The following is a 10,574-nucleotide window of genomic DNA, read 5'->3' as shown; positions in this document are numbered from 1 at the left end:
TCTACCAGTGAAAATTTCACACACCAAACTCCTCTTTTGTGGCCTCTTAGCACTATTACTCGTACCAAATATGGTAATCTCTATATACGAGCTATTCGATCCTGAGAACCAGTACAGATAAGACTATCATTTGGAGCAACAGCCACAGAATTGATGTCCTTATCATGAGCTGCTACCGCAGCATGTGATGAGAGCTTGATTGACTTACTAATACCACTAGGATAGTCGTTAAAGTTGAAGACTACGTAGTCATCATTTTTGAGACTTGCCCCTTCCAGTTTAGGATTGTTTGCATAGACAAGGCCACCAAATGACTGTAAACCGAGGGAGCAATAGAGACACATTACGCAAAAGATGATGGCAAGATATGGTGTTAAACTGGGAATAAGGTTTTGTCCTTCACGCCAATAAGCATCAAAACCAAATGAAAGTATCTTAAGTGCCATAACTGCGGTCTCCTGTGTCCCCAAGACCTGGAACAATAAAACCGTTTTCACCCAGACCAAGATCAATAGTTCCAGTATAGACATGAAGCTCAGAAATTTATCACTTAATTTTTTAAGTGCAGGGGAAGCAGCCACAGCCAAAACCACCCGTATATCTTTGGGATCAATTCCCCTGTCCTTCAGTAGATTAATTGTGCAATAATTGTCCCACCAGTTGCAAGCATTGGATCAGCTATAAGCACACGAGAACCCTCTAGAAATATTTCTGGCAGTTTGTTCAAATATAAGGTTGTTTGAAGTTTATTCTCATCTCTATAATAGCCAACATGATATGTTTTTGTTGCAGGCAAAATAGATGCAGCATGCTCCACCAATACAAGACCAGCTCTCAAAACTGGCACTATCATCACGGGCTCTCTTGGATCAATGAACTCAATAGATGCAACTCCTAGTGGTGTTTGGATCTCGCCGCTAACAATGGGCAACCAATCCCTTGATGCCTCATAGATAAGAAGCCTCCCCAGTTCTGCCATCGCGCTTTCTTATTTATCTTATGCAACAAGGCCGCAGGCATATGCTTGTCAAGAGATTAAAGTATGCTTTTCATTCCAGCGATTCCTTGGCTAAGTAACCAGATCTGAGCAACCAAATGTATGGAGAGTTGTATAACCAAATGACAACTGAAGACAGCTTCTAGACCAGATCAGACAAATGGACATGATTGCTGATGATGTTTTGTTTTCTTTTGTTTGTGCTTTTGCAGAGATAGGAGCTGAGGAAACTGCTGCCATTTGAAGAGCGGGAGAATAAATTACATATTCTAAAACAACACATTTAATGATTTCTTCTTCAAAACAGGGTTTTGAAGAAGAATCAATCTCACACCGACATAAGACGGAGTCTAACATCGGCTCCACTTGGGATGGCAGCTGCCGCTTCGTGGAGGTGCCAAGAACCGCAGAACTTTGGGAGAGCAGACAGTGCCTCCACCCATTGGGCAATGGAGTCATCATCGACACAACTGAAACTGAACTCAAACTGATTTGATCTCAAGACTGAAATGACTGAAAAACGACTTAACAATCTTCAAGCAAACTAAAACAAGATGTTGCCCTTATGGCTGCTTATTTATTTACAAAATCTACTCTAATCTGTTGTACAAACAATAGATCAGGTAATACTAAAATGCCAGATTAGCCATTCAAGTAAACCTGAGAATGATGCCGCTCGAGCATGCTTCCGCCAGGACACAAATGTAATTGCTGGCAGCCCTTCGTGCAAGTAATGACCCTGGTCATGGAAAAGACAGCCTGATCTATCAATCAAACTGAAAAACACGTCCATATATGCCGCAATAGGATCACGGAAGCCAGAATCTGTTGGCTGCCCCAACTCCGCAACACATACTTCCAGCTACACATTGTCAATGTAAACATCTATAGGCGATTCTATGATATCTTGTTTCGAATGAGGAAGGATTTCCAAGAACTTTTTAGGGTCTTGGAAATCATATGACTGAATTTGCTCATCTAATTCTTGAATCTCCTTTTCGATTCTTTCAACAATTAACTCACAAAATTTAGTTTTGAAGACCTTTGAAGATTTCAAGCATTGAAGCAAGGCACTGAAAACATCTTCATCAAATTCAGTATCTGCTAACTCCTTTCTTATTTCTTCTACAGCTTCACACAGGGTAAGGTTTGCCACATACCCTACCATTGCATGAATGGATCAGCGAGAGCTGGAATGTCTGGGTCGAATTGGAGTCGCTAGGTGAATGATTCAGCCTGCATAAGTGTCTGATTGTTGTCCACCATCAGCATTAGATTTGCACCTCGATTGCATGTACTAGGACAAGACAATCAACAAGTCGAATGTTCTCCCCAGTGGAGTCGCCAGTATGTTAGCGCTTGAAATTTCACCTCAGGCTGAGAAAGGTAAACTCCAAGGCAACGTCAAACCACTTAGCCTCGTAGCTAGCCCTATGGGGCAGGAGAGGGCTCTCTCCGGTCTATCTTAGCAAAAAAAAGTTTTCTAAAAGAGGCTGAGATGACTTCAAAAGAAACTGATTTTAGGCTAGTAAATTGATAAAAAAAGGGTTTTTAATAAAATGACGGGGTTTTTCTGGGCTGCATGGGCAAAGTAACATCTTGAGCAGAGAAATGTAATCAAGAACACAGATTATCCCCTGAGGCAAGGTAGGCAAGAAATTTAACATTAAATTGAGATTAAATGGGATGGCAAGACTAGTGAGGAGCTGACAAGGGCATAGAAGATGAATCCTTGTCAAACAGAAGAAAACATTAAATATTGAACAAACTTAAAGGCAGAGCATACAAATGATGAATTCTACCTTAACACTTCATTTGTTCAATTAGAAATGATCGTGAAGTGAAATGAAAACATAACAGGTTTCATATGAAACAGAAGGAAAAATTATGCTAAATTGTCATACCACAGGAATCTCATGGGTCAGAGCTGCATTTTTTATTAAAATCTCTGTCAAACAACTGAACAATGGAACTCTCTGTTCTCCTCCACCAGCACTCAGAATTCTCTCCCCCACTCTCTCCACGTTTTTTACAAATGATTTTTATTACATTAAATAGGACTGTTGTAGGAGAAAACAGATCAACCCAAAAACCTCTGCGTTGTTTCACCTGAAGTTACATAAATAGAACATGTAACAACTTTCTCCTCGAAAATCTCTAACCAAAAAAGCCTAACAATTGGACCACAGACCCCATCGTATGACTAACTGAGGTCATAGATAAGAACGAATCCTATTCATCTGGTAACAGGTGTCTTTGTTTATTTTTGGCTGAAGTGAAAGGGCCAGGTGTTGGATTGCAAAAGGGACGCTTGTTTCGACAAAGGGAAGAAGCTCAAGTTTAATGAATCTCAATGCGATAATTCTTATTGTGCATTTCTGTCCAAGCTCTCCAAGTTCTGTATTGCAACAAGGTGCTGAGAGAGTCCGAGTTTCTCAGTGTGGGCATGAATCAGGCCTTGTGATCGATGGGGATGACTATTCCGTAATATCCTGATATAGTTCCTTGCCCCAATCCTTGTAATGCTCGACCTAGTTCCTGCATCAGAACTACAGTCTCGCTCTGGATAACCAGCGCCCTTGATTTGTTAGCACACTAAGGTTTTCCCATTGAACCCTCGATTTGATCCATTCAACCACTGGCACAAAACCATATCTCCATTTCTTATTTTCTCGTAGACCCTCAGTTCATGACCCAATCCTTTTCCTTTGTCGCTCAAGTCTCGAGATTCTTTTCAGCAGCTGCAAATATAACTATAACCATGCAGTTTAATGTCGATTCACAGGAACCATCGAAATTATTTTTGTGACTGAGGAACCATGTCCTGATCGAGCCTCCTATGTCTACTAACAGATGCCGCCAACAGGATAAGATAATCACTCAGAAAATATCAAGTGGCAGATTTTAGAGCCGTCCTTCATTCCTTCCCACTGTAATTTCCAACCTCTTTAAAACTTCAACATCCAGTGAAACGATCCTTGACTGATTATGCAACTTTTACAAAACACCCGTCCTCTGTAAGGACGCAATGATGCGCTTATGAGCAATGTTTCACGGCGTTAGATCCCCTGCCGATGATCAAGGCCTGGCGAACTCCTCCACGACCCTGGTATGGGATTCCAGTGAGCATCCTGCACACACATGATGTAATCGTTCTACCTCGCCCAATCCGCTGTGGATTCAATGGTCCCTGACCCGCTCATCTTACCCTTGCTACGCTTAGTTTGGTAAATCTGATGAGCTCCAGCTTTGGAATTGGTAACCCAGCCTTTGAGATCTGCATTTGAAATTCAATGTGCCACAACCCACGGCATCTCGACGCGCCCACAGCCATTGCCCAGATCTTGTCCTCATGCTGATCAAATGTTGCAATACCTTCATTGGACTTGATTGTCCACAATTTCAACAAGCCATCCGCACCACAAGAAACAAACTGTGTCCCCCACAGGTGAGGAAGGAAGCTCGCAGTACACTTGCAGTATGACCTTCAAATGTCTTCAAGCAAGAGCCATCCGATAATACCCATATTTTGATTGTCTGGTCACCGGATGCTTTCATCACACATTAATCTACCGGTGAAAATTTCACACACCAAACTCCTCTTTTGTGGCCTCTTAGCACTAGTACTGGTACCAAATCTGGTAATCTCTATATACAAGCTATTCGATCCTGAGAACGAGTACAGATAAGACTATCATTTGGAGCAACAGCCACAGAATTGATGTCCTTATCATGAGCTGCTACTGCAGCGTGTGATGAGAGCTTGATTGACTTACTAATACCACCAGGATAGTCGTTAAAGTTGGAGACTACGTAGTCATCATTTTTGAGACTTGCCCCTTCCAGTTTAGGATTGTTTGCATAGACAAGGCCACCAAATGACTGTAAACCGAGGGAGCAATAGAGACACATTACGCAAAAGATGATGGCAAGATATGGTGTTAAACTGGGAATAAGGTTTTGTCCTTCATGCCAATAAGCATCAAAACCAAATGAAAGTATCTTAAGTGCCATAACTACGGTCTCCTGCGTCTCCAAGACCTGGAACAATAAAACCGTTTTCACCCAGACCAAGATCAATAGTTCCAGTATAGACATGAAGCCCAGGAAATTTATCGCTTAATTTTTTAAGTGCAGGGGAAGCAGCCACAGCCGAAACCACCCGTATATCTTTGGGATCAATTCCCCTGTCCTTTAGTAGATTAATTGTGCAACAATTGTCCCACCAGTTGCAAGCATTGGATCAGCTATAAGCACATGAGAACCTTCTAGAAATCTTTCTAGAAGTTTGTTCGAATATAAGGTTGTTTGAAGTGTATTCTCATCTCTATAATAGCCAACATGATATGTTTTTGTTGCAGGCAAAATAGATGCAACATGCTCCACCAATACAAGACCAGCTCTCAAAACTGGCACTATCATCACGGGCTCTCTTGGATCAATGAACTCAATAGATGCAACTCCTAGTGGTGTTTGGATCTAACCGCTAACAATGGGCAACCAATCCCTTGATGCCTCATAGATAAGAAGCCTCCCCAGTTCTGCCATCGCACTTTCTTATTTATCTTATGCAACAAGGCCGCAGGCATATGCTTGTCAAGAGATTAAAGTATGCTTTTCATTCCAGCGATTCCTTGGCTAAGTAACCAGATCTGAGCAACCAAATGTATGGAGAGCTGTATAACCAAATGACAACTGAAGACAGCTTCTAGACCAGATCAGACAAATGGACATGATTGCTGATGATGTTTTGTTTTCTTTTGTTTGTGCTTTTGCAGAGATAGGAGCTGAGGAAACTGCTGCCATTTGAAGAGCGGGAGAATAAATTAAATATTCTAAAACAACACATTTAATGATTTCTTCTTCAAAACAGGGTTTTGAAGAAGAATCAATCTCACACCGACATAAGACAGAGTCTAACATCGGCTCCACTTGGGATGGCAGTTGCCGCTTCGTGGAGGTGCCAAGAACCGCAGAACTTTGAGAGAGCAGACAGTGCCTTCACCCATTGGGAAATGGAGTCATCATCGACACAACTGAAACTGAACTCAAACTGATTTGATCTCAAGACTGAAATGACTAAAAAACGACTTAACAATCTTCAAGCAAACTAAAACAAGATGCTGCCCTTATGGCTGCTTATTTATTTACAAAATCTACTCTAATCTACTGTACAAACAATAGATCAGGTAATACTAAAATGCCAGATTAGCCATTCAAGTAAACCTGAGAATGATGCCGCTCGAGCATGCTTCCGCCAGGACACAAATGTAATTGCTGGTAGCCCTTCGTGCAAGTAATGACCCTGGTCACGGAAAAGACAGCCTGATCTGTCAATCAAACTGAAAAACACGTCCATATATGCCGCAATAGGATCACGGAAGCCAAACGCTGTTGGCTGCCCCGACTCTACAACACATACTTCCAGCTGCACATTGTCAATGTAAACATCTATAGGAGATTCTATGATATCTTGTTTCGAATGAGGAAGGATTTCCAAGAACTTTTTAGGGTCTTGGAAATCATATGACTGAATTTGCTCATCTAATTATTGAATCTCCTTTTCGATTCTTTCAACAATTAACTCACAAAATTTAGTTTTGAAGACCTTTGAAGATTTTAAGCATTGAAGCAAGGCACTGAAAACATCTTCATCAAATTCAGTAAGGACGCATTGATGCGCTTATGAGCAATGTTTCACGGCGTTAGATCCCCTGCCGACGATCAAGGCCTGGTGAACTCCTCCACGACCCTAGTATGGGATTCCAGTGAGCATCCTGCACACACATGATGTAATTGTTCGACCTCACCCAATCCGCTGCGGATGCAATGGTCCCTGACCCACTCATCTGACCCTTGCTACGCTTAGTTTGGTAGATCTGATGAGCTCCAGCTTTGGAATTGGTAACCCAGCCTTTGAGATCTGCTTTTGGAATTCAATGTGCCACAGCCCACGGCATCTCGACGCGCCCACAGCCATTGCCCAGATCTTGTCCTCGTGCTGATCAAATGTTGCAATACCTTCATTGGACTTGATTGTTCACAATTTCAACAAGCCATCCGCACCACAAGAAACAAACTGTGTCCCCCACGGGTGAGGAAGGAAGCTCGCAGTACACTTGCAGTATGACCTTCAAATGTCTTCAAGCAAAAGCCATCCGATAATACCCATATTTTGATTGTCTGGTCACCAGATGCTTTCATCACACATTAATCTACCGATGAAAATTTCACACACCAAACTCCTCTTTTGTGGCCTCTTAGCACTAGTACTTGTACCAAATCTGGTAATCTCTATATACGAGCTATTCAATCCTGAGAACCAGTACAAATAAGACTATCATTTGGAGCAACAGCCGCAGAATTGATGTCCTTATCATGAGCTGCTACCGCAGCGTGTGATGAGAGCTTGATTGACTTACTAATACCACTAGGATAGTCGTTAAAGTTGAAGACTACGTATTCATCTTTTTTGAGACTTGCCCCTTCCAGTTTAGGATTGTTTGCATAGACAAGGCCACCAAATGACTGTAAACCGAGGGAGAAATAGAGACACATTACGCAAAAGATGATGGCAAGATATGGTATTAAACTGGGAATAATGTTTTGTCCTTCACGCTAATAAGCATCAAAACCAAATGAAAGTATCTTAAGTGCCATAACTGCGGTCTCCTGCGTCCCCAAGACCTGGAACAATAAAACCGTTTTCACCCAGACCAAGATCAATAGTTCCAGTATAGACATGAAGCCCAGGAAATTTATCACTTAATTTTTTAAGTGCAGGGGAAGTAGCCACAGCCGAAACCACCCATATATCTTTGGGATCAATTCCTCTGTCCTTCAGTAGATTAATTGTGCAACAATTGTCCCACTAGTTGCAAGCATTGGATCAGCTACAAGCACACGAGAACCCTCTAGAAATCTTTCTGGCAGTTTGTTCAAATATAAGGTTGTTTGAAGTGTATTCTCATCTCTATAATAGCCAACATGATATGTTTTTGTTGCAGGCAAAATAGATGCAGCATGCTCCACCAATACAAGACCAGCTCTCAAAACTGGCACTATCATCACGGGCTCTCTTGGATCAATGAACTCAATAGATGCAACTCCTAGTGGTGTTTGGATCTCACCGCTAACAATGGGCAACCAATCCCTTGATGCCTCATAGATAAGAAGCCTCCCCAGTTCTACCATCGCGCTTTCTTATTTATCTTATGCAACAAGGCCGCAGGCATATGCTTGTCAAGAGATTAAAGTATGCTTTTCATTCCAGCGATTCCTTGGCTAAGTAACCAGATCTGAGCAACCAAATGTATGGAGAGCTGTATAACCAAATGACAACTGAAGACAGATTCTAGACCAGATCAGACAAATGGACATGATTGCTGATGATGTTTTGTTTTCTTTTGTTTGTGCTTTTGCAGAGATAGGAGCTGAGGAAACTGCTGCCATTTGAAGAGCGGGAGAATAAATTACATATTCTAAAACAACACATTTAATGATTTCTTCTTCAAAACAGGGTTTTGAAGAAGAATCAATCTCACACCGACATAAGATGGAGTCTAACAGAAGGAACAACGTGTGGGTAGGTCGCGGGTGTCCACCGGGTGGGCGACGCGCCGGGAAAGGTTGCACGTGGAGTTCGGGCAAAGTGTTGAACGATTGGGCGTACAAATAGGCCGTGATTTGGACTGAATGACAAGTCAAGCCAAACGGTGAAGGGCGACCCGATGGGCACCTATGCCCAATGTGTTGGGAAACCCGACCGGGTGAAGGGCGGGCACACCCAAATGACAATTCAGGCAAGTTGCACGATGGTGCAGGCCGATTGTGAAAATTGACTGTTCATGTGAGTAGGAAGTTGGGGTCCTCTCCAAGTGTTGATTTTGTATAAACTGAATATTGTCATTATTATTGTGGGCAGACTCATCTTCAGGGAGTTTCCCCTCTCGTTATATTTATGTTGTGCATATGTGCCAAAATAATAATTATGATGAAAGACATGTAAATGTACGTTTTCCGTTGTGCTTATCAATGTTATACTTAGAAAGTGAAAAATAAACTAAGTATGGAATGTTAGGCGTAGTCCACACTTGAAAGTATTGGTGAAAAGAAATCAGGTGGTGGTGTCGCACCCCCTTCATGCGGTTGAAAGACTATCGCCAAGGTAGGGGTGTGACTAATCTTTGCAAGTATGCTTCCCGATCCTCTGTTTGAACATTCAGTCTAATATCCTCCGCTTCATCATCATCATCCACTGCCTTTAGCCTCCTAGATAGATCCAAGATACTATATGACAATGTCCTGATAACCTATGACTGCTCCATAAGCATGGAAAATTTGAGGGGCGAATGTTCGCCCTTTGGCGAACTTAAGGGGTTTTAATTTTTTACTGGGCGAATATTTTGTATCATAGTACATTTTTACAAATCGCCTCAAATAGCCCACCTTATTTTAAGGGAGAGGGCCCACCTTATTTTAAGGGAGGGTAAAAAAGGTAAATTTAGCCTTTGAAATTAGGAGATACAATCTTCCATTCACCCTAATTTTCAAGAATAGGTTTTATTTAAGTGAATCCTATGGGCCAAATACCATATTTATAAAAGAGGTATGGTAAATTAATAAAAATATAAATAAATGAGAGGTATGGTAAATAAATAAAACATTTTTTATATTTACTCTATAAGTCACGTTATATACATGCAAGGGTGTAAACAAATAAAAATATAATTAAAGTGGAGGTATGGTAAATAAATAAAACCTCTTTTTATACTTACTCAAAAGGTATGGTAACTAAATAAAAATATAAATAAACTAGACATATGGTAAATAAATAAAACCTCTTTTTATATTTAGTCCATAACCCTCTTTCTATTTATGAAAGCTCAAAAAAGAGGTTTTATTTAAGTGAATCCTATGGGCCAAATACCATATTTGTAAAAGAGGTATGGTAAATTAATTAAAAAATTATTTAAGTGAATCATATGGGCCAAATACCATATTTGTAAAAGAGGTATGGTAAATTAATAAAAAAAATTATTTAAGTGAATCCTATGGGCCAAATACCATATTTGTAAAAGAGGTATGGTAAATTAATAAAAATATAAATAAACGAGAGGTATGGTAAACAAATAAAACATTTTTTTATATTTACTCCATAAGTCACCTTATATTTAAGAACACTCAAAAAATGCGCTATATTTAGGTGAAACCTATGGGCAAAATACTATGGGCCAAATACCATGGGCTAGATTATTATTAATACCATGCAAAAAACAATATTAACCCTAATATTAGTATTAATAAAAACAAAAATCGCACATGGTATTGACCCATGGTATTCACGTGGAATGTAGCCTATTTAAATGGGGGATTTAAACGAGCATAGATCATCTATACTCTGGATCTACTAAGCCCCGAGAGGGATCAAATATCATGATATGCAAACTAGCATAGAGTGAAAAAATATTTGATCCCTCTCGGGACTTGGTGGATGAAGAGTAAAAATGGATGTTGTAATGTATGTTAAACATTTTTAACTTGGTTAAAATAAAAAAATAAAATAAATATCAATTAT

The 10,574-nt window shown here is 40.5% G+C and overlaps 3 pseudogenes; all 3 read right to left on the bottom strand.

Annotated features, from left to right (window-relative positions):
* Window positions 1–435: 435 nt before the first annotated feature.
* Window positions 436–4,909, bottom strand: LOC149256022 (uracil phosphoribosyltransferase-like; annotated as a pseudogene).
* Window positions 4,910–5,000: 91 nt separating this feature from the next.
* On the bottom strand, window positions 5,001–6,977 carry LOC149256021 (uracil phosphoribosyltransferase pseudogene; annotated as a pseudogene).
* A 669-nt stretch (window positions 6,978–7,646) lies between these two features.
* Window positions 7,647–8,193, bottom strand: LOC149256020 (uracil phosphoribosyltransferase pseudogene; annotated as a pseudogene).
* Window positions 8,194–10,574: the final 2,381 nt, after the last annotated feature.

This window comes from Pinus tabuliformis, chromosome 7 (assembly GCF_031772625.1).
Source record: "Pinus tabuliformis cultivar Carrire ecotype Pingquan chromosome 7, CPIR1, whole genome shotgun sequence".
Lineage (NCBI taxonomy): Eukaryota > Viridiplantae > Streptophyta > Pinopsida > Pinales > Pinaceae > Pinus > Pinus tabuliformis.
Note: the sequence above shows the minus strand (reverse complement) of the source record. Positions and strands in the feature narration are given on the sequence as shown.